The 24609-nt window shown below is 42.8% G+C and overlaps 1 protein-coding gene and 1 non-coding gene across 2 annotated transcripts in view; both read left to right on the top strand.

Moving 5' to 3' along the window:
- Positions 1–24609, top strand: part of CSMD1 (CUB and Sushi multiple domains 1) — a 1672960-nt gene that overhangs the window by 1010757 nt on the left and 637594 nt on the right. The window lies entirely within an intron of this gene.
- Positions 20083–20214, top strand: LOC124521462 (U8 small nucleolar RNA). The gene has a single exon (XR_006964543.1). It is a non-coding gene; the product is annotated as a U8 small nucleolar RNA (small nucleolar RNA).

Raw genomic sequence — 24609 nt, forward strand, 5'->3', positions numbered from 1 at the left:
TATAATTAAGATCTTGCTTGTATTTGAAAGTCTTCAAAGGTTTGTTGCATCTATAAGACAGCTGGTTTTTTTTTTGACAGTGTCCTAAAGGCCCTCTCTGCTTCTCCAATATCATCGTCTCCACCTTGGCAACAATCACACATGTACACCCACACGCACACACACACGCACACGCACGCACATTCCCAGACAAGGCCACGCGCCTTTTTCCGTGCTGATTAGTCTGTTATGAGTATCCTTTCTGCCTTGGCCCCCTCTGCTCTCCAAACTTCCCTTTCTCTTCTTTGAATAAGTTCCAGATCATCCTGTAAAACTGACGTGACACAGCGTCTTCTCTGCCCCTCTCTACACCACCCCCCCCCCCCCCAGGGTGGCCAGGTAGCGTGCTGCTCAGGGCTACCAGTTCCCTCGGGCGCAGAAAGATCGGCACTTTGCGTGTAGCCTGCAAAGGCTCTGAGACCTGGTCCTAGGGTCTGTGCTGTGCTCCCTGCATTCCAAACGCATTTGTTCGTCTTCCCCCTCTGCCGCGCCTCGACTTGTGTTGAACTTGTAGCGCACCCGGCACTTGGCGCGAGCCCGTTCGACCCACAGCCTGCTCTTCCCGTGTGTCATTCCTCAGGGGCGGCCAGGGGCGACATCCACCCCGTGGGGCCTTGCTTCCATCTCTCCCGCCGACTCCGTGACTGCAGGCTCTGTCTGGACCTCCGCTTCAACCCCAGGCACACGCGTGCCGCTGTGTTCCCGACATGTGCCCTGCACACGCTCCCGCTCCCTGGGTGTTCCACCGGGAGCCCTCCGCGCCTCCGCCCCCGCCCAGCCTCACACAGCCTGTCTGGGAGCAGTGGCAGCATCACCACCTGAGGCGGCAGAGCCCCCACCTCCGCCCTGGGTCTGGGCCCCTTCTTGGTCGTGAACGTTTGTACCTTATCTGTGCTCACGTTCATCCAGGTCTCTGAGCCCCCACGTGCACTGGCGTATGTGCGCACACACACACACACACACACACACACACTCACACACACACTCACACTTTCTCCCTCTGCCTCCAGTCCCCTTCCAGTTTTAGTTTTTTACTTCTGGTCATTATTTAGTTATTATACATATGTATGTATGTTATGTGTATGTGTACATATACCTATATATATATATATATATGTGTATGCTGTGTTTGTACACATACATATATTTTGATGTATTTTAATGTTAATGCTCCCACTAGGATAGTACCGGAGATGTGGTGGAGACTCAGGGGATGTACATTGGATGAGCGAGTGAATGAATGGATCTTCGTGTAGCTGCCGGCTCATCCAGCTGACGATAGCATCCTGTCCTCCACCACTCTCTCACTCAACACTGTAGCTAAGTTAGCCCACCTCACAGATGTAAGAAAAACGGTCCTCCTCTTTACCCTGTCTTATCACTTGTCTAGAATCTGTCAGTAATGAGAGATATTTATCCATTTGTGTTTTTGTTGCTCCTAGAATAGAAGCTCCTTGATAAGAGGCCTTAGCTTGTGCTCGCTTGTCTGCCCAGAATGTGTGATGCCTGTCGTGGAATAAACGTTTGGTCAATAGTACTGATTTATCGACCGGGCGAGTTTACTCAGCACAGTATGTGGACTGGACTAGGTTACGATGTGTATCTACTGATACCTAGCTCTCTGTCGTCTATCTGCCATAGTCTCTGTGTACAATAAATGGATACTTGACCCCAGAGAAGAATTTTAATATTGTAAACCTTCTTTACATTAGATTAGCATTAATATCAGCTTTGGTGTTTTAAAGAAGGCAAATTCAAATGCTCACATGGCACATGGGATCACATATCTTTAAGAAATAAAGGCCAAAGCACATGAGAGTCTTCAAGTTTCCAAAGGAGCACCTCTCTATCCCGCAGCAGTATTTTTGTGATGCACATTCAGGTCTGCAGGCCTCAAAATATCCTACTGGGGGAGGCATATGGGCCATGAGTCAGACTTTCTGGGTTTTCCTCGGGAGAGTTCGTTCTCTGAAATGTTTATTCAAGTGTAAATGTCAGGTGGCTCTGGGTCAGATGCGGTACGTTGGAGCTGACAAGTCCATAAAGAGCATTTTACCTGAGCCCCTTTCTTCGGGGACATGGTGGCCTGGAAGTGGCAGAGATCACAGAAATCCCACCGGTGCAAGGCAGACAGCATGGGCAGGGTGTGAAGGGGTGTGCCCCAGGGCACTGAGACGTGAAGGGTGTAAAAATCGGAAGCGAGAAGAAACAACTTAGTGCAATGTTCACAGCAGTAAGTAGCTACAGCAGGAGCCACCGGATGTCTAAGAGACTCTTAACGGAATGAATTGCGAAGTCGGTGTGAGGTCTGAGCCGGATGGAGCCTGGCCATCCACAGGTAGCGATCCACTTGTTAGTGAGTGCGCCTGGGTCCCAGCACCCAGCTCAGGGCCTGGGTGGCCACGGCCATGCCAGAGAAGCGGAGGAGGGATGAATGAAAGGTGACCTCAGAACGCACCTTCAAAGGGAAGGTGCTGGGTCCTGAAGCCACGCAAGTTACAGATTCAGATTCTTCGCAACAGTGTTCAAGTTACATACTCTGTCCTGTCATTTGTTGTTTTATCACAAAACTGCCTCATATGTTTCTTAAACCAAGAGGAATTATTACAAATAAGATAAAGTTGAGCTAATTTCTTCATTTCTGAAATAGTGATGATAGTACTTGCCTTGTTAGACCATTTTGACCATTTATCACTCTTCATATAAAACACTTAGCCCAGTGTCTGACACAGTGGGCACTTGGTGACCATACCTGTAGATTCTATTTGTGTTTCTTAGGACAGAAACCACACTGTGGGCACTGATCGTACTTACTGACCATATAGAAGTGTTTCTACTCTCAACTTCATCCGAGTAGATCACGAACATTTTACTTTGAAATACCAATTTTGAAATGCCCTGGGAAATTATAAACTACACACCGTAAGTTCCTAACCTTCTCTCTGTTGAAACAGATGTGATAAGTGATGTTCCCATGTGTGATCCAGAAGAGAAGTCACAGAGGTATCGAGATACTGAGCCTCAGCCCTCGGCACCCTTCCCACGCACACCCCCCCACATGCACACACACACATACACGCACACACACATAATGTGTCTGACTTCTGTTTTATTTGGATGTGATATTTATTTAGTTTTTTTAGGTTTTTTATTTAAGTTTATATATTGAGAGAGAGAGACAGAAGAGAGAGAGAGAGAGAGAGAGAGAGAGAGAGAGAGAGAAAACCTGTGCGCACAAGAGGGGGAGGAGCACAGAAGGGGAGAGAGAGAATCCCAAGCAGAATCCATGCTGTCAGCACAGAGCCTGACAGGGGGCTTGAACTCACCAACCATGAAATCGTGACCTGGGGCGAAAGAAATCAAGAGTCAGATGCTTAACTGACTGAGCCACCCAGGTGCCCCCTCCCCCCTTTTTTAAAAGGGATGTGATATTTATTTTTAAAAATTTTTGTATGTGAGTAAATCACCTACTTAATGGCCTCAAAATACGTAGTTTGCAAAATAAAAATAGGGCTATTTTAGATTTATTTTTTTTGAAATTGAACTGCATCGTGTAATAAGAAAACATGGTAAAGGTCCCTCGGCGTAAGCCGTGGCCCAGGTGAGATGAGCTTCTGGCTGTCTGTAATTCCCAGTTCGCTTTCACACAGCTCCACTCACCTCTCAACAGAAAGTAAGCAAATAAAATCCATGTTGAGATGAGCAGTGATGTTATCACAGGGATGACCTTGAATCAAATCTGGCTAATCTCAAAGCTTGCAAATGTTGGTTAGTTTGGGTGTGTGGTTACTGTCAGCCTGTTGGGAAGGCATCCCTGACCTGATTCAGACAGTCGCTGTGCGGGGTCCCCAGTGGAAAACCCCTAATCACCACTGTAACAGTCTGTCCACAGGCTGTAGAAAGGTGTTCTTGAATGTTTCATCCAAGCCTAGCAAATTTGAGGTTTGTGTTTTAAGTTTACATTAGTGTATGTTTCCTAATGCAAGAACTCCACTTACCCTCCTTCCCACTACACTAAAATGTTATGTATAGTATATTAGTACTTGGCATTGATATAGCATCCTTATTATTTAATTGCTTATTTTGATTATTTGCAGCCTTATGCAGCCTTATTTAATTTTATCCGTGTAAAATGCTGGAGCAAATAATCTCTTTCAGAGATCCCGGGATTTCTTTTCTTTTTTTTAGCTGATTGATGAGGAATTATTGTTCCTGCAGTGAGTGGGTAGTGACTGTGCCAGAGACAGACACTTCATGTCACTGGCCCTCTGGGATGAACTATCCTCCACTGGATGTGAGGAAGATATTCAGTGGGAAATGGCTTCTTTCTGAGAAGAAAAGTGAAATGGTATAAAGTGAGGGCACAATGCTTGGCCATCTGGAAGAAACAATCTATAACTACTTCTAATGTCTTGCCATACGCTTTTTTCCTAAATGTTTTATCCAAAGGAGATGCTGGCATTTCAAATGGCATAAGCTAGTGTAATATGTGGGAAGGGCAATGCAAGAGTTAACTAGATCATTTTGGGGGGTCTTACTCTTTGGCTAGTTTTACCTCTCTGGCACTGAACTTAAAACATTCTGTGATTGGCTGGGGCGCCTGGGCGGCTCAGTCGGTTAAGTGTCTGACTTCAGCTTGGGTCATGATCTCACGGTGTATGGGTTCGAGCCCCGCGTCAGGCTGTGTGCTGACAGTTTGGATTCTGTCTCCCTCTCTGTCTGCCCCTCCCCCACTCGTGCTCTCTGTCTCTCAGAAAATGAGTAAATGTTAAAAAAAATAAAACAAAAAAATCTGTGATTGACTTAAGGATAATCGTGAAGGAGTAAAGAGGCATGGAAGGGGGAGGGAAGGTCTACAGCTCCCAGAAACTCATTACATGTGCCCCAAAATCATGTCGGAGCACAGATCCTACAGTTTAAACTGGAGTGTGGAGTTGTTTGATTGTTATTTTCTCATTGTATGGGTGGGTTAGGAATGGTTCTATTAGTCACATTTTTACTACGATGGTCCTTAAAATGCACCATATGATATTAACACATAGTGTATGGTCCACAATTAAGGTGAGATAACACTTTTTAAATTGACAGTATTTCACTCATTGGATTATTTAACACTAACCTATTTACTGTGGATAATTGTAAATATACAGAAGAGTGGAGAGAGCTGTAAAGAGAACTGCTGTGTTCTCCATTCCGTCATTTGTATTTTATCTGTTCACATTCTCATAGTCCCCCCTCCCCCCTCCAGGTATCTTAAAGCAAATACCAGACATCACATTATTTTATTTGTAAATAGTTAACATATAGAAGTGTGTAGAAGGGTAGATACATAGACAGTCTGGCATACCTTTTATATAAAGCATGAGGATAGTACACTTTTAAAACACCAAACAAAATTGAATTTATTAATTTCTTAATATGTTTATTTCTTCAGAGTTGTCCCAATTTATCTTTTTAAATTTTTTAAAATATTTATTTATTTTTGAGAGAGAGAGACAGAGAGACAGAGACAGAGAGAGAGGCACAGACAGAGCATGAGCAGGGGAGGGGCAAAGAGAGAGAGAGACACACAGAATCTGAAGCAGGCTCCAGGCTCTGAGCTGTCAGCACAGAGCCCAACGCAGAGCTCAAATTCACAAACTGCAAGGTCATGACGTGAGCTGAAGTCAGACACTTAGCCAACTGAGCCACCCAGGCGCCCCCCACCCCCCTTTATCTTTAATCTGTGGTTTGTATAAATCAGGATCTCAAGTGTCTACACTCTGTATCTGATTACTGTGCATCGCCTGCTTAGGAATTTTAATCTCTTTTTCTCTCCTACATCTGTGCTCTTCTTCTTAGTTTTTCCAGTACCCTTCACAAATTTTTAAAGGAGGGCTTTAGTTCAGAGACTGTTTCACATGGTTGATATTTTCAGTATCACAAGGATTATACCCCTAGCCTTTTGTTTGTTTATTTCGTTCCTGTCTCTTTTTATTTTGCTTTTGGACCAATAAGCAGTTTTAGAACAACTTGAATAAAAATCCCCTTCACATTATATTTTTAAAACTCAGTTTGGGAGCTAACTTCAAGTTTAGTTATGCTGTTTAGAAACGAGCTAATTGAAATAAATAAACAGTATTAGTGAAGATTCTCTTATGAGCTGACGTGCGTTTCTGTTTACATCTGCATTGCTAATCTCTATATTTGTTTACTTTTTCTTTGGTGTTGTTTTCCTTGGTTGTCATTTTGTAATTAATAAACAGTTATTTAAGGAAAGTTTTAGGTCATAGAACAATTGTGTGGAAAAGTACAGAGAGTTCCCATGTCACCGCACCCCCACCTACCCCCAAACACACATGCAACCTCTTCCATCATTACCAGCCCTCTCTGGAGCGGTATTTTTGTTATAACTTACAAATCAACATGGCACCTCATTATCAACCCAAGTCCATAGGTTTTTTTTTTTTGGTTTGTTTTTTTAATTTATTTTTGAGATAGAGACAGAGCATGAGCAGGGGAGGGGCAGAGAGAGAGGGAGGGAGACACAGAATCTGAAGCAGGCTCCAGGCTGTGAGCTATCAGCACAGAGCCCGACACGGGGCTTGAACTCACAGACTGTGAGATCATGACCTGAACCGAAGTCGGATACCCAACCGACTGAGCCACCAGGCGCCCCTCCCCCCCCAAGTCCATAGTTGACAGTACGGTTTACTCTTGGTGTTGTGTATGCTGTATATCTGAATAATGACAATGTCAAGTAGCCACCACTATAGTTCATACAGAATAGTTTCATTGCCATAAAAACTCCTGTTCTCCACTTGTTTATCCCTCCTCTCCCCACTAACCCCTGAAAAACACTGGTCCTTTTACTCGTTATATTTTTACCTTTTCCAGAATGTCATATAGTTGAAATCATACAGTATGTAGCCTTTTCAAATTGTCTCATTTCACTTGGTAACATGCAAGTTTTGCCCCTGTCTTTTCATGGCTTGATGGCTCATTTGTTTTTAGTGCTGAATAATATTCTCTTGTCTGAAATGACTACAGTTTATCCATCATCTTTTGAAGGACGTCTTCTTTCCTTCCAAGTTTTAGCAGTTATGAATAAAGTTGCTGCTAAAATCCACATGCAGGTTTTTGTGTGGACATGTTTTCAACTCCTTTGGGTAAATACTGAGTAGTATGGTTGCTGGATCTTAGAATATGCTTGGTTTTGTAAGATACCGCCCAATGTCTTCCACAATGGCTGCGCCATTTTGCATTCCCAACAGTGAACGAGAGTTCTTGTTACTGTACATCCTCATTAGTATTAGGTGTTATGGGCATTCTGCATGTTGCTCGTTGTAATGGGCACATAATAGTATCTCGTTGTTTAATTGACATTTTCTTGGAGTGTTTTTTCCTATGCTTGTTTGCCACCTGTGTATCTTTGGTGAGATGCCAGTCCAGGGTTTTTGCTCATTTTAATTGGTTTGTCTGTTTTCTTATTGTTGAGTTTTAAGAGTCTTTGTATATTTTGAATAAAAGTTCTTCATCAGATACATATTTTGCAAATATTACCCTCCCATCTGTGGCTCGCCTTCTAATTCTTTTAACGTGTCACAGGGCAGAAGTTTTTAACTTTTATAAAGTCCACCTTCTCAACTTTTTAAATAGATCATACCAATATTGTTGCATTTAAAAAGTCATTGCAAGATGCAAGGTCTCTTAGATTTTCTCCTGTTGCCTTCTGGGCATTGTATACTTTTGCATATTACATTTAGGTCTGTAATCCATGTTGAGTTAATTTTTGCAAAGGATGTGGGATCTGTGTTTAGATTCAGTGTTTTCCGTGTGTACGTCTAGCTGTTGAGCACCGTCTGCTGAAAGGTCTGTCTTTTCTGCATTGAATTGCCTCTGCTCCTTTGTCAAACAGAAATCAGTTGACTATATTTGTGGGTCTGTCTTGGGGCTCTCTGTTCTGTTCCATTTTATCTGTCAGTTTGGCCAGTATGGAGCTGTCTTGATTACTATAGCTTTATAGTAATCTCCATTTTTATAGCATGTCAGAATCTGTACCATGCTACAGTTTCACCCAGAATGCTTAAAATATAAGTTTGTTCCTTAAATTGAGAAGTCTGGACCTAGGGACATCTTGTAGGAGTGACACTAAATTTCAATTCACTGAACAGTCTAGAATTTATATGTTTTTTTCCAAGTGGGCTTTTAAAAAAACGTTTATTTTTTTCAGGGGCACCTGGGTGGCTCAGTCAGTTAAGTGTCTGACTTCGTCTCAGACCATGATGTCACAGTTTGTGAGTTCGAACCCTACATGGGGGCTCTGTGTTGATGGTGTAGAGCCTGCTTGGGATTCTCTCTCTCCCTGTCTCTGCCCCTCCTAGGCTCATGTGCATGTGTGCACTCTCTCTCAAAATAAATAAACTTAAAAAAAATAAAGTGCTAAATGTTTATTTATTTTTATTTTTTTGAGAGAGAGAGAAAGAGAGAGGGAGGAGGGGAGCAGAGAGAGAAGGGGACAGAGGATCTGAAGTGGGCTTTGTACTAAGAGTAGAGAGAGCCTGATACAGAGTTCGAACTCACAACCGTGAGATCATGACCTGAGCTGAAGTCGGACACTCAGCCAACTGAGTCACCCAGGTACCCCCTACCCTGGGGTCTTTTTTCCCCAACATCTCTCACTTTGTATATGATAATTATAGATGATTACTAATATTTATTAGGCACGTGTAAGAAAGTTTTACACATATTAGAAAAAATAGTTTTTATTATCCTTCTAAACAGTAATTATTATTGCCTTTTATGTGAAGGAACCAGGCTCCAAATTCACTTAGCAGATGCAAGGTCTAATATCTGTGTGCCAAGCACTTCTACAAAGTACATTATCCCCTTTTTGTAAGGATCACTAGATGACTAAACTTCCTACTGGCATTTATAAAAGATTTTTTTGAGACTTACCACATTTAAAATTGGTGCTTTATATTTTGTTATATTCCATTTCAAAATAAGAGAGGCAGTATTTGTAATTTTGGATAAAAATGTGTTACTGTGTCCATTCACCATTCATGCAACACAAATTTATTCTGGCCAGTTTGTGTCCAGCACTCTTATGTACTTTAGTTGTATTTAAATACAAGGTATTGAAATACTTCAAAACAGTTCAAACAAACTCAGTGTTCAATGGCCTGAACGCACTGAACATCTTTGTAAGCAAACAGCAGCAGCAGCACTGAGCAAAGAAATCACTAAAATTTGATCCTAAATTTTTTCATATTTAGAAGGGAGAAGTCTTTACATTCAGATAATCAAAGAAAACAGGTGGAAGAGAAAGAAGAGAGAGAAGGTGGGGAATTGCTGAAAGCTGTTTGCTCAGCACCTTGGTGAGGGACACTCAGTCCTGACCATGGAGGACAGTTATGGACACGATGCCCACACTGTCTTTTCCTCTCTTGAGAGATTTTAGTGGAGCAAAGATTAATTATTTTTACACGTAGAACTTTGCCATAACTCAGGGTCCCAGTGTCTTCAAGAGAGCTGCTTGTTTCCAATGACCGTCAGCCATTAATTAGGGAAACAAGGCACAGGCAGTCACTGGCCTGTGGCTTTCAGAGCAAACTATAAACGGTGCTCTGTACTGGCTGGACTCACCTCAGAGACCGGTTTATTCAAAGTAGAAGAAAAATAGCATTTCCACTGAGAAGATCTGCAAGAAAATGGAGAAAATAAAATTGAGAAGAGTTATTTTTCGTATAGATTTCTCAATAACGACTGTACTTTCATACTCTTAAAGGTCAGCTTCATGGCCTTAAATTAGAAATAGAGTGGATTTCTTTTTAGGTATGGCTTCCCTGTTCGCCCTACACTGAAATGATAAAGATAAAGATGGTCTTATCCAGTCTATGAACAGGTGACCGTTTCCTTTCTCCTCTCATACATGGGGTAACCGCATACTTTCTTGTCCAAACCGGTGCTGTTCATAACACCAGCTCTAAATTGGGACCTTTCCTGGATGTAAGGTCCCCTACACTGCACCAGAGGTGATTCAAGGAGAGAAGCAGGATTATGTCACATTTATGGTCATGGCTTTACGTTTGTGTAGGATCCTGTATTTATTGGATGCGGACTGGGTATTTTATGTTGGATTCTGTAACGTGCTTCAGCATCACTCGTTACCCCCGCCCCCATTTCACTGTATCCTTCATGGCCTCGTATGTTTAAATGAACTTCTGTGTGGATATGGAACAGGCACTTGTTCAGGAATGTCTGGCTAGATCACCGCATGGAAGGAAGGAAGCCAGAAGCTGATCCTCTGATTTATGTGGTTTCACTTCTCTATTTTGCAAAAGTGAAAACAAGCTTAGATGTCTGGAGGTCCTTCCCTGAGGTCACGCTGCTGCCTGTGAACGACAGATCTTTCAATGGCACCTTCTCAGCGTGTACCCAGACTGCTGGCGTTACCTATGATGCCAAGAACTCGATGGATGAGCCATACTCTGATTTTACAGACAGCCCAAGCTTAGCATCACGTGATGATTTGATGATATGTAGAACAGTTCTAAGGAATTTCTGCAGTCAAAAAAACAATTACGCTGCCGAGTCCTTAAATTAAACATAGTGCATGAAGTTAGCCCTAAGGCAACTTTATTTTGTAGCCATCCTTTTGGGAAAAAAGGAAAAAAAAAGATTAATGGATTCACTTTTCCAAGTCAGGATCTGATTATATCAATGTTTTACTCCAAAACAGTAGAATCAAAATAGTGATTCCCAAAGTCCACCATTATTTTTCTATAATGAAACCAGCAAATTGATATATAGTGAATATATCTCTTATTTTTTACTTCAAGAAGTAGGCTTAAATTATGTTGATCTTTATGTTGATACATGTATATATTGTGAAACAATTACTATAATAAGGTTATAGTTAATGCCTTCGTCACCTCACATAATTACCTTTTTTTTTTTTTTGTGGGGGAGAATGGTGAGAACATTTAAGATCTATTTTCTTAGCAATTTTCAAGAATATAATCCAGTACTGTTAACTCTCCATTTCATACATGAGCTTCCCAGAACCTGTTCATCTTATAGCTGAACGTTTGCACCTTCTGCCCCAGTCTTTCTGGGACTGTTTCCCCCACCCCTTTTCCCTGGTGATCATCATTCTGCTCTGTTCTATGAGTTCAGCTGTTTTAGTTTCCCTGTATAAGTGAAACTGTACCGTAGTTTTCTTTCTCTGTCTCACTGGTTTCACTCAAGCATAATGCCCTTGAGGTCTGTCCATGTTGTTGCAAATGGTAGGATCTCCTCCTTACTCATGGCTGAGTGATGTTCCACTGTAAATATAAACCCCAGCTTCTTTGTCCACGTGTCCATTGACGGACACGCGGGTTGTTTCTGTTTCTTGGCTTTTGTAAGTAGGACTGCAGCGAACATCGGAGTGCAGATATCCCTTTAGATAGTGGTGCCGTTTCCCTTGGATGTATACTCAGAATGGGATTGTCTAATCATATGGTTGTGTTCTTAACTGTCTTGAGGAACCTCCATAAAACAGTATGGAGGTCAACCATATGTTGACCGTTCTAAGTGGAGCTTGTCTGAATCTTGAAATGTTGGTTCCAAAATGAACTTATTGCTGCACTTTATTCCAGAGACAGCTTAAGGGGTAAAATGTAGCCATGTTATGCTACAAATTCAAATAGAAAATTTAGAACTGCATAACGTACATAGAAATGGTGAATATAATAACTGCTTTGATGGAAATACTACAGCATTTGGAATATTATCTGTGGCGTTCAGAATAAGGGTGACTCTGCCTAGCTGCAGTAGTGTGATGACGATTTTACCTTCTGTATTATTATCCCAAGTTGGGTTCCCGGGAGAACAAGGTACAGGGATAGGAGAGTGCAGTCTGACTTGGATGGCACGTAAAGAAGATAAAATGTGTGCGCATCATTGGCAAGCAAAGACAAATCCCCAAATCTGCATATAAATAGGAATGTTAAGTACCAAAGAATAATTCAGATGAAAAAAATACTTGAAGTTGCTGATTTTCCATATTTAGAACAAGCCATCATTAAATTAAAATAGAGAAAACTTTATCCATTTGGTGTTAATCTGTTAATTCAAACATGTTCTCATGAGTTTAGGTCATGCTTTTCCTCCACATCAACCAAGAACTTCACATCATCCCAAATTTTCTAAAACTTAATATTCTGAGACACATTTTAAATAAATAATAACATTAAATAGAACCAAGACTACTAGCCTAAAATTCATGAATATCCCTTATGTCTTAAAAATTCTGGCCAAATATTTTGATAACGAGGTAAAACAAAGCCGATACGGTTTTACTGGGGAGCCGTGAATTCGAAATCTGAAGACCCGGGTTTGAATCTAAACCACTAGTTGCAAGGACTCTGGCAAATCGTTGAACTGCTTTGTCTCAACTCCTTCACGTGGAAAAGGGATGATAACTCCACAAAATAATTATAGGAATTAAATTGAAAGAATATGGAAATGTTTTCAGTAGAAGAAAGACCAGGCACAAAAATGATACTCAGAAAAGTGCTTTAAAGCTATTTCATTTTTTTCCCACTAAAACTAATCCCTCACCACGGCGCTGAAGTGCCCCCAGTGTGGGAGAGTGCTGAGAGCGCATGTGGCGCTGCTCCAGAAATGGTGGGGTTATAATTCTGAATTCCCCTTAGGCAGATAGTTTCACACCATTGTGTGTAATTGCTTTAGCAGAGAAGCCGTGACGACACGGTGCCCAGAAGAAATAGCTTATTGGTGATTTTGTGGAAGATTGGTTGTGAGACAAAATGAAAGAGGTCTGTCTGCGCTGGTCCTTCCTCACCAGGGACACAGGTTCGTCCCCTGGGTCACCAGCGTCAAATGGTCACAAAGTGCTTCACAAAGAGGTACACACCCAGTGGAGAGTTTTATTTGATGTATTGATCCAATTTTCCTGTCTCTCCAATCCATTCCCCTCTTTTTTGGTCCCATAGAGAGTTGTTTGGGGAGATGCCATTTGATGATGGCATAAAAATAAGGGATTGGAGGAGCACCTGGGTGGCTCAGTGCATTAAGCATCCTGTTTCAGCTCAGGTCACGATCTCACGGTTCATGAGTTTGAGCACCCCCCTCCGCCCCCCGCGTTGGGCTCTGTGCTGACAGCTGGGAGCCTGGAGCCTGCTTCGGATTTTGGGTCTCCCTCTTTCTCTGCCTCTCCCCCACTTGTGCTCTTTCTCTCTCAAAAATAAATAAATGTAGTTAAAAAGTTTTAAAATAATAAGGGATTGGATAAAGCAAGGTTGTTCTGAGTTAGAGAATTTAATGGAAATACTGAGTTTTGCATGATCCGCTAGTTTAAGAAATATGCATCTATTGTATGAATAGAGGTTCACATTTCAGTTTGACAAAGATCAGTGCTGTTTTTATTAGGACAGACTTCCACAACACACAGGTGGATGTTCCCCGGCCTGGCCCCCAGACCCCCAGGTGATAGAATCCCTTTTGTGTAAACAGCAGGAGGTTCCGCTTGGGAAGATGTTTCTAAGCAGAGGTGGCCCAACAGTCTCCAGCTTGCTTTAGTCAGGGGCATCTCCAAAGCATCCGCTGCTACTTCCTGAGCCTGGTCGCCATGGTGACGCTGGGGCAGTGCCTGAACTTCCTTCTCCTGGGTCTTGGCTGGAGCTCAGATGGCTGCACTGGCCTCTGCCCTCCAACTCCTATTATAGGATCCTTGACAGTTTTTATTTGTTTTACACTGGTCTTGGGCAGGGTGTGTGTGTTGGGGGGGGGGTACATAATTGTGTATCTTTGCAAGAATCCCTCGAAAAAAGCCCTGGATGATTACTAAGTCTCTTTATTACATGAATAATTAGCTTAAAAGATAACTTTTCTGGGGGAGAAATATTAGGTGCACACCGTTAATCTTATACTTTTAAAGAGTGATTTTCTTATGTTTATTTGTATGGCATTTATGTACCCATTTTGGTTATCTCATGGTTGATGGAAATGTATTCTCACCTTTAGGATATTGATTTTGATTAATGTACCATCCCCAAGTATAGGTACCTAATCCCACGACTCCTGACCCAACCTCCTCAGGAAGCAGATTCCCTACATAGTGCACGATGTGAGTTATTTGGGGGGATGGGGGGGTGTTTGTCCCATTAGTATATATTTAAATCCATGGGCTTCTGAGATAAAAGTTTTGCAAACACTTTATGAAAGTTGATGTAATATAAAATGAAATAACTTCTGTATGGCTAACGTTGCATATATTGAGTGCCTAGGATGTGCCAAGCGTGTTGGGTAGAGCGTTGGTTTTTATCTATTCTAACAACAAACCTGCCTCACAGACCTAACCCTTCAGGAAAGAACATTAAGTTAACTGACTTGCCCCAGGGTAACATAGCTGGTAAGTGCTTCGGGCCAAGGATCAAAACATCATCCTCTGACTCTGCAGCTGCTGTTTATTTCAATACATAATGCAGTGTAGATAAAGGAGGAAAACAGTATAAAATCTAGCAGAAGGAAATAAATGAGTTATTTCAGGTGTAGCTAAGGCAAAAGGGAAAATGAAATGTGTCATCGTGAATGTGTGAAAACAAGCATTCAAAATCATCCAGACAAACTTTTTTTTAGAGCTCAAACCTAATTTACTTCCTGGTTTCTCAAGCTATATCAGAATATATAAATATATTAAGAGATACAGGTGCTAATCAAATGAATATTCCTTATGTCTATATTTGTCACCAGTGATAAAATGCTGAAGTCAGAGTGGGGGTAGATGATTACCCTGTCTATTTAGGGAAGTTGGCAGGCAGTGGGCCTGAGGGAATAACGGTCCGTGACTTTACTTCCAGCGACGGGTCACTGAGAGAGAACAGGCTCACGTAACGAAAGGTCGCGTTAGACCAGCCACATGCGAAAACACTGCTGTCTTAGACAGCCTGGGCCGCTTTAATAAAGCACCATCAACTGGTGGCTTAAGCAACAGGCGTTCATTTCTTACTGTTCTGCCGGCAGGGAAATCCTACATCAAGGTGCTGGCAGATTCAGTTCCTGGCAAGGGCTGTCTCTCTTCTTGACTTCGGTGACAGCCTTGTCACTGTCTCCCCAGGCAGTGAGGTGAGAGGGCTGTGGTCTGTCCGTCTTCTTGTGGGGACACTAATCCCAATACGGGCCGCATCCTCGCGACCTCGTCCAACCCTGCTGCACCTCCAAATCACGCTGGAGCTTAGGGCTTCGACATGTCAATTTGTGGACATACAGACGTTGAGGCCGTGGCACCACCTCCTCTTGGCTTCGTGGTCTTTCTGCCCAAGTCTCCATTTGAACAGAGAGACCAAAGAAAATAGCGCCCGAACTCGACCTTTATCGAGTACCTCTGGGGGATACAGGCAAGGGAAGGGTGTATAGCCTGCAAAGACGTGTCGAATGGTGTCATTTCCCCGAGGAGTGAGAAAGCCAGACCCAGGCCAGGTCGAGGCTGTGCCATGAGTCCTGTGGTGGCCGGAGGCAGCGGTCCGTCCTTGCGCCTTGCTTGGGGGAGGGGGGAGAAGGGAGCCCGCGGCAGAAGCCCGTGGAGAACACCGCACTGGGACAGACCCCGGGCAGGCCGCGAGGAGAGGCGGCGGTGTGTCTTCCACGAGGCGGTTCGCGGCAGAAGGTATCTCCCAAGTTACAGAAAGACGGGCGTCTTCGGCACGCCTGCATCCCCCCGGGCATCGAGAACCTTCTGTGTAGACTTTCTTAACCCTTAGGATTCTGGCCTGTTTCCGTTTCCTGCCTGCACAGCCTTGAGAGGTCAAGCAGTGCATGCCTTCGCTCTCTTTGAGGTTGTAAAAACGGGCTCCCTGTCGATTGGCCCTACAACAGTCCTTTCCCACTCTCCTGGCCTGTGAGGTGTCCTGGGAACTTCACCCTTGTTTTGGAATCAGTTCCGCCTCTTTGGGAACCTTGTTTACCTTTCAGTTTCAGAAGAGTAGCACCATCAAGAACGGCCAGGGCTGCTGAGCCAGCAGGACTGGGGCTCCGTCCCTGCCTCCTTCCCTGCTGGCTGTATGCCCAGCACCGGCGAATCTTCTCCACTCTGTTTCCTTATCCGTGAAGTGGGAATAACACTACTGAATATCTGCAGCTACTATGGCATTAAGTAAGACACTGTTTTGACAATACTTAGCCTAGTGCCGGACACACAGTAAGCATTTAATTAGTAATAGTATTACATTAGCCTGTGAATCACGCACACTGCCGGGTATATTTAACACTAATCTTTATTTTTTGCTGTTTATAATATCATAATGGTAACAGCCATGACAGCATCTTCTATTTAAAAATCTCTGATTTCATACAGACCTGCTTAGAAAGTAATAGCTTCTCCTCAGCTGGTGTCAATCTCTTAACCTACTGCATAATATAGGATATTTTACATCCTATTCAAAGAATGGTATCTATATCCACATTCAGAGAATGTGGCATTTTTGCTGAATTATCAGCTTGCAATAAATTAACATGGGTTACGCATAACTAGCAGAATGAAGCCAACCATATTACAATCTGACTTGACATTATTGAAGACTTAAAGACACTTCAGGGTCGTATATTGTGTCAGAATCTTCATTATGAATGCCAGGCAATATGACACAATGGCAGCGTGAAGACTCCCTGATGACAGCATGGGCCACACCCATGGCTACTGCCCATGTTTGTGCCTTTATTCTCAGGAGAATAGCTCCAATTTCCTTGCAGACTAAAATCCAATACTCCTATTATGCAGCAGGCTGGCTGATTGGGTGTAAGTTAAAAATAACTCACACCATAAATGCTTTATGTAAAAGTTGGCTGTGCCCCCTAGGTCGAGAGAGCTCAGTTATTCAAGGTAAAATTAACTTCTGAATCAAGTATGTGCATACTGAGAGGGCAGGCTCTTTGTGAAATATCGAAGATGTGAATGCTTTTCCTGTAAAATGTTTGTGAACGTTGCAGTTGGGTCGGTTGTTAAACAAGTGCCTGCTTGTCATGAGGCAGGAGCCAAGTTGTGCCTGGAGAATAAGGAGAGATGATGCTACTTTTTCAAATGCTTTCATCCCATATTCTTGCTGAGTAATTGTCTTATACTCAATCATGAAATTGTATCTCCCTTGTTCAGCCCCTGCCTCATTTTCAATGCACCCGTTAGGCTGGATTATAGAGGATACAGACTTGGCATGGAGAAAGGCATTCAGTGGAAATGCACGTAGGAATATTTATTCTGGCTCAGATACACATGACCTGTGTGACTGAATGGTTATCTTCTCTCTATCTGAGGCTTTCCAGGCAAGAGTCAAAAGCCTGTTTGTCTAATAGTGCAAGAATTTTCTTTAATCTCTTCCTTCTCTATACTAATTAATTGATGCATTTACTGTGAATTCAGTAAATACTTACTGAAAGTCTACAAAATAGTATACTGTTAAAGCTCATACTCTAGAGGGAAAGAAAACTAATCATTAAATAAGTAAATAAAAACATGATGTGTGTTTGTTAGAATTACAAGGAGGTATAAGAATAAACAGGGAAAAGAAATCATGGACTCGCTTTGGGGTGGGGAGTTTAGAGGAAGCTCTGTAATAATGAAGCCCATGGATTGGTCCCAGAAAGTGGAGTGGGGGCTTTCTGTAAGTCTCTTATATTCAGTGATGTGCTGGTAAATGTTTACCAATCAGTTATGTGAGGGGCAGAGCCTGATTTATAACCTTCTCCACTCTGCCTGGTCAGACATTTCCACGTTGGCCAGTTTCTAGCTGTCAACCTGATGTCACTGGGTAGCCAAACGAAGTACAAGTCCCTATTGTGGTATTTCCACCAGACAAATACTAGCCTCAAGGGTTCATATGAAGGCCAAATACAGTACAGTAATTAGGAATTTATGAGATCTACATCTGTTTTAATGTAATGGATTTAATTTTAAGTTGATATAATTTAACCAGTCAAGGGCTATGTTTAACAATCCATCATCTTGCAAACTTTCTCAACATTTAACATTTGCCTCTCATACTCTAGTGTAAACATACCACTGATTTTTTTCATACTCTTTCTGAGATGTGGTAAGCAGAACATAAGGGCATATCCTGAATGTTGACACATGCTACAACATGTAAAATGGGTAAGATAATTATTGATCAGTCATTTGGGGCAAGAACTGTCAGAAAGACCTTAAGATTCTCAGCTGATTTCTTGAGTTATGGTTTGGAGTCCTTCAGTTTGATGTTTAGATTCTTTAAACTGTATGAACTTTATGAAAATCTTATGGATGCATCAGACTCTTTTCTGTTAACTTCTACAAAGTTAAAATTGCACGATCTCTGTCCTTAGAAATATTTCATTCTAGATAAGAAGACTTCAGTGTGTATTTATTTTTGAGAGACAGAGAGTGAGAGGGAGGGAGACAGAGGATCCGAAGCAGGCTCTGTGCTGACAGCGCAGATCCTGTCACGGGGCTTGAACTCACGAACCCTGAAGTCATGACCTGAGCCGAAGTTGGGTGCTTAACCCACTGAGTCACCCAGGCGCCCCTCTAAGATAAGATTAAAAAAAAAGAAAGAAAAGAAAAGAAAAAGAAATAAAAACGTAGACATTTGCAAGATCTTAAACCTATATCATACTATGGAATGATCATACTATGTATGGAAACATGTATGTATGGAAAACTACATACTATGGAATGCTTTACTTTGAAAGGAATGAGAGGTGTTTACTTTTCTTCATTTCCTTCATGTGTTGTTTAACCTTTTGTAATTTTGTTTTTGAATTATAGTTTCATTAACATCGTCCACATAATGAAAATAAAACTGTCCCGTCATAAACACTCTGGTGTGATTCACACCATGAGAAAAAGATAGAAATAAACCACTTATATGCATTGAAAACTTTGTTGAGGATACATAAAATAAAAATTTACAATTTTAAAAACACTACACAAAGAAAAGAAAAAACAAGTCGAGATGCTTTATAAATGACCGTGGCGGGAATAGAGTGTCCCTGTGCCAGTTGGCTGTGTGTCACAGCTGCCCATCTACAAGGGTCGGCCATGTCTTCCGAGATGTAGGAGGTTGTGCGTAAAATACAATCCGGAAGCGTTGGACGCATTTGTGTATGTGGGAAGCTTTGAGAAAAGATTTGAAAAAAATGGGCTTCCTTCCACTTGATCTTACTTTGTCGAACCCCGTTGAAAATCCAGTCCTTTGTGTGAGGTGACTCCTCAGGTCCCGGCTCCTGAAGTGGGTGCGGAAGAAGGTAAGTGTGGTGATGATGGTGGTGATGATGATGTTGCTTACTGCCATCGTCACATTCATCTGAATTCACTGAGCAGCAAGTTGTCCCTGGCAGTTGAGAGCATGCTAGAAAATGAGGAGAGACTCAGTGAAATTGCGCACAGAGCAGGGAGGGAGCGGGGCGTCTGGCAGGGCTGTCGCTGCCTGGGGCACTGGGCCTGGCCTGATGGAAACACGTTTCTTGTAAATGAAGCACCTGATATGATTTTGATTTGGGAAACTATGTGAGTGCATCAATTTTGGCTTCAAAATGAAAACAAAAAATAAATCGAATCTCACTGTGCTTTGGAGGAAAATGCTAGCTATAAACAAAGGATCATAAAACTAGAATTTTAAAGGAATTTAAACTACTCAATCTGATGAAATCAAAATCCTAAGAGGGCTTTGAAAGCTGATTCCTACCACCAGTTACGAAGCCTAAAATCTCCATAAAACTCAGAACCAAATAGTACCTGAGATTTTTGCAAAGAGCTTTCATGCCTACAACACCTTGGCATCCCAGAAAGGTTGCCATGTAGGCAGGGAAGACAGTATTGTTACTTCCTTTTCACCCAGAGTCACCCGGGCTTGGGGATTTCAAGCAGGTTTATTCCCACGGACATTGACATACTTTGCCAGCAAATATTCACTGGGTGCCTTCTTTATTTTTGTTGTTCTGAAATGTGTGGATGAACCTTCGATATTACACAGCTTTTTTCTGGTGGGTGGAGTGCCAATAAACAAATGTACAAAAGCCAAGTAATAATCGTCAGGTAGGATAATCCTTACCTGTTCCTCCTTCGGGAGGGCAGATTGGAACATGATGATTGGAGATCGCATGATTCGTGATTAACGTCTCTGCGTAATCAGGACTTGCAAAAGCCAAGTAATAATAAATACAGGGATCAGAAGATAGAAAATGACGGTGGAAAATTTTGCACGTTATGTTGGCCAAGGAAGGCACCTCCAGTAAACCAGCTTTTGCTGAGGCTGGCAGACAGAGAAGGCTTGAGCCCAGAAAAGATGAGCTTTCCAGGCACATGTTGACACCTGGTTGGTTTCTTCCAAAGACAACCAGAAGGTCAGTGGGGACCAAGCATCATGAGGAGGGAGATAATGACTGGAGGAAGCAGAGGGGGGGTTTAGGTGGTAGGGTGGCAGGTGACACAGGGCCACTGGCCGTGGATTTTATTCTACGTGATGTAGTAAGTCACTGAAGTATATTTATTGGCAACCAGCCTCATCTTGCTTAGGTTTTAGAAACATCACAGACAGTGCTTCTGGGACAGTAGATTCTTCCAGGAGAACAGTGGAAGCAGAGAGACCAGATAGGAGGCTGCTTTAGAGTCGCAGATGAGAGACGAGGGTGGGCACGCAGGTGAGGGTGATGAAGGTGAATCAGGCAGCTTCCACATCATGGGGCAAGTCCTTGATTTCAAGGGTCTGTCCTTTGTGGTACAACGACAACCAAGCAGGAGTACCTTCTGTTTTCATGTCTTTGGGTAGCTGTTTAACATACCAGCATATGTATGCCCCCACATGTCAGGAGAGGAGGAAGAAGGTCATACTCGATGATCACCCAGATGCCTTCTGTTGATGGTCTGATGCCAGTGTCCTTTCCTCGAATTGGCCAGAGTGGCAGCTGGAAGTTTTGTGATGGATTAAGTGAGCTTCTGATTATGTGCCGGGTCCTTGCCTTCCTCTTTTGCCCAGTTCCTAGTGCAGGAACTCGCTGAGGACAGGTGCTTAGTGAATACCCATTGGGTGAATAAGTGATACAAAAAATTGGTGAGTCAGTGAATAAGTGATGTTTCTACCATGTCATGATTTTTGCGTCACTGAATTTCGTCATTCAAATGATCTTCCCCTCTGCCTCCTGAAAACTCAAATTTCCTCTGCTCAAGACTCAGTACCCTGGGACTGACATTGCCAATATTATTTGGGGAAAACCATTGGTTGGATGAATGAGCGGATGGAAGTACGAGTAAGTCTTTTACCAAAGTGCATCTGGCAACCCTCTGCCCTGGCCAGTCCAAGAAGAGAAAGCTGTGGTCAGCCAGGCCCTCCCAACTGAGAAGGGCTCTGAAAATTGGGGCCAGGAGGAAGGTCACTGGCCATCCAGTGAGGCAGAGTGAGGGAGAAGAAGACACAGAAGACAAGGTTTACATCAAGTTGTGTAATATGTGGTCTTAAATCTTAGGGTGTTTTCTTTTTAATTTTTAATTTATATGAAAGTATATTTTCCTTTTCTCTCACCATTCTGACTTTGAAGAATAATTGCCGTTTTTTCTGTAGAAAATGGCTTCCACAAACATATATCCAGCAGGGTAAGTCCTTGGTCTTTGAAGACAGATTATGGTCAACTCCGCAAGATGAATTAAGTTTAATGAAACATTTTCAGTGAGAGTCCGTGCTGGTCTGTTTAATTATTGTTCCCTGTCCCCACCTGCTTATATCATGCCTCTTAAAGAGCTGTGGTGGAGAGGACGTACGATTCATTTCATCATTATGATTAAGGTTTGTAACCATCAGAGCAGTAAGGCTATGACGCCTGCAGGTCTGTGATGTGCCCAGGGGTTTCTCTTCCCAGGACTACAAAGGCTGTTTGCTCCGTAGGGGGTGCTCTTCAGAAGCCCTCCTTTCCTTTATTACGAACAACTGCTGATCCCCTGAGGCTCAGTTCACATATCACCTTGTCCCGAAAGCCCTGTCTTACCCCCATCTGAGTTAAGGGTCTGGTTTCCAGAACAAGCCACCCCTGTCTCCCGTCCACTCCTCTCATCCTCCCTGACCTCATCCCCAGCACCTCCCCTCTCCCCCTGGGCTCCAGCCATACTAGCCACCCTGGGACACCCTACACCAGATGGCACCCTACTACCCTCACTCTCCTCTCATCCATGCTTTATTTTTCTTGCACCACACATCACTTGACAGATCATGGAATACATTAATACGCATCAGTGGAAGACTTAATCTGTCTCTGTTTCTAATCCGCTTCTTGATCTGTCTCCTCACCAGAACGTGAGTGCACGGAACAGCCCCTTCTTGCGTACCGCGCAACAGACTGGTGTTTCCCAGTGTCTGCTCTGCAGGATTGCCTAGCTCGTGCCAGTCGCTCAATAATTATTTCAAGAATGAAGATACGAATTGATCTGTGCACCTTCGGGAAAGCGTGTCTGTTGGCTATAGGTTAAGTTCTTATGATTGGACCCTTAACATTCATTTCCCTGTTTTTTACCCCTAGGAAAGCACTTGGAATGTAGCAGGCATTCAAGAACTGCTTGTTGAATGAATACACATACTGGGCACTCTGGCCATACATACGTTAATAGCAACAACTAATCATGATTTAGTATCTTTATCAAATTACATTATGAGTCATTTATTGAAATACCGAAGTGGGCCCCAGCATTAACTTCCAAGTAGCCAGGTATTTATATCTGTACATATGCTTCACGTCAGTTCTTCTGAGCTTGAGAGAGATGGGGGACGGGGTGATGGTAAAAGAAGTGTAAGGAATAGGAAGGGGGGCTCTTTCCAGTGTGGATCCAACAGAGACTAAAACAAATCGTCAGAACCTAGCAGTGAACTCAGGGATTGAATGAGAGGCTGAGTCTGTGTCTCTGCAAAGCATTCCTAGGGCTGCTCTGAGGACCAGTCTGGGCTTCCATCTGCTTCCCTCCACGAGTACTTTACTATATTTGGGTGCTCATTTCACTTCATTTCGGGTAACATCTCGGTTCTGCGTGCCTGGAGACACGTCACTGTGTGTTCATCCCATTTAAGTGCAGTTTTTCAATATTTTACCCAGGAGTTACTTAGAACCCCACTGAGCCAACTACTTGATTAGGATTAGGTTGATAACAGAGAATCAAAATCCTGATTATTTTCCTGACAAGTTATACATTATTTGGTGAAAAAAATACCTCCGTTCAAGATGTACAAAACCTAATATTGTAGGAGTAGTTTTCACTGTGTCGCTTAATATTCAAGATGTAAAATTCCTGATGAAATAGAAAATCCATGTTACAAGGGTTGTTAACCTCTGAAGTTGTATACATTCCTTGGGTATCATTTAAAAATCATTTAGGTGGGTGGCTGTGTGTGTGTGTGTGTGTGTGTGTGTGTGTGTAGTAAATACCTCAAATATCTTTAAAATTATGAGTTGAATTCTTTGACGCACAGGTAGACAAAGTACAACCCTAATGAAATGTATTATTTTCATGGAATTTCAGTCATTGAAATTCAGTCTGTAGAGTCTTTGGTGTGTTTTGTCAATAATGGACTTAACTGTTTTAATCCTGACCCTCTTGATAAGCTCTGTGGAGAGTTCTAACAGCATTTGAGTGCGTTCCCTATTTTAAATGTTAATCTGGACATCTTAATTAGGGATCTGCCTTCAACACCATGATGAGATAAAACGTCAGCCATTTATGGATTCTGGGGATAAGGGAAAGGAGAGAAAATGCTCCTGGGTCTTATGCTGTCACTGAAATGGTGTGGTGACACATAAAATGATGCAAGGCAGGTGGAAATCCAGACGTCTCATCCTACTTGCGTTGTCCTTGTGGGGAAAGAATGGATGCCATTGACATTCCATCAGTATGAAATTCCCGTGGGATATTTCATAGATCCTGTGCGTGTTAACACTTACCAGTTTCCATTTTGTCCAAAATAACACGGTTTGGGAATGGAGTTGATTCAGGTGACTAGGGCAGAAAACCCTCCGTGGCCTAACAACAAACATGGTGATTTTGAGATAAAAACTTGAGGTCGCCTCACTTGTCTGACTGTTGGAGATTTACACTCAGCTTCAGGGAAGTTGGAACAAGGCTTCTGTCTCTTGGACTATCAACTATGTGTCTCAGTGTCATCCTTTTCCTGGGTCTTCTCCACGTGCCCTGTCACTCGTCCCACAGAACTTCCACTTAAATGTCTCATTGTCAAGTCAAACCTGTCATGTCCCAGGCTGAATGCATGACCCTCAGCTTTGACAAAGCTCTTCTCTTCTCCACATCTCCTGGTCTGCCAATAGTATCACTCTGTCTCGCTCTCGTGGAGAAAGCCCTCGTTAATCTCCTTTCACCAAGCCATTCCTTCCTCTGTGTTCACGACAAAAGCGTACCAGCCTCTCTTCCTGGCCTCTTGTCTTCCTTCTCTTCTAAGGATGCGGCTCCTCTTAGCTCTTGTCACCCACATGTCTGGGGGTGTTACCCTTGCTCGCGGCTGTTTCCTGTTGCCCACACCTCTTTCTTTATCGCTGCCGCCAACAAATAAAGTGGATCCTTGACCT

This window comes from Lynx rufus, unplaced genomic scaffold, assembly GCF_022079265.1.
Source record: "Lynx rufus isolate CCGP_SWC_20201006 ecotype Redwood Valley unplaced genomic scaffold, mLynRuf1.p SCAF_3, whole genome shotgun sequence".
Lineage (NCBI taxonomy): Eukaryota > Metazoa > Chordata > Mammalia > Carnivora > Felidae > Lynx > Lynx rufus.